Genomic DNA, 329 nt, shown 5'->3' on the forward strand with positions numbered 1-329 from the left:
GAACCTGTATCTTTGACTTTTCTGGCTTCCAGAGGCCCACCTGCGTCTCTTGGACTGTACCTCTTTTCTCTCTCTCAGTTCGCAATGGTTGTGTGGCCTCGACATTTCGATCCTGGTGGTCACATATCCTCTCCTGTCTCCCCTCATTCGCTCTGCCTCCCTCCTTTCTCGCTTAACGACCCTGGTATTATACTGGGCCCACCTATATAATCCAGCTTCGTTTGCTTAGAGGTCGGCTTGCTAGCAAGCCGTTAACCGCAATCTGCAGCCATAGGCCCCCTTTGCCAGGGAAAACTGACCTCTTATATGTTCTGGGGATTAGGACATAG

The 329-nt window shown here is 51.1% G+C and overlaps 1 long non-coding RNA gene across 1 annotated transcript in view; it reads right to left on the reverse strand.

Moving 5' to 3' along the window:
* Positions 1–78, reverse strand: part of LOC116666066 — an 11,991-nt gene extending 11,913 nt beyond the window's left edge. The window contains exon 1 of the long non-coding RNA XR_004322941.1: positions 61–78. This is a non-coding gene — a long non-coding RNA (uncharacterized LOC116666066). The remainder of the gene's footprint in view (positions 1–60) is intronic.
* Positions 79–329: the final 251 nt, after the last annotated feature.

The sequence above is a fragment of the Camelus ferus genome, chromosome 9 (assembly GCF_009834535.1).
Source record: "Camelus ferus isolate YT-003-E chromosome 9, BCGSAC_Cfer_1.0, whole genome shotgun sequence".
Lineage (NCBI taxonomy): Eukaryota > Metazoa > Chordata > Mammalia > Artiodactyla > Camelidae > Camelus > Camelus ferus.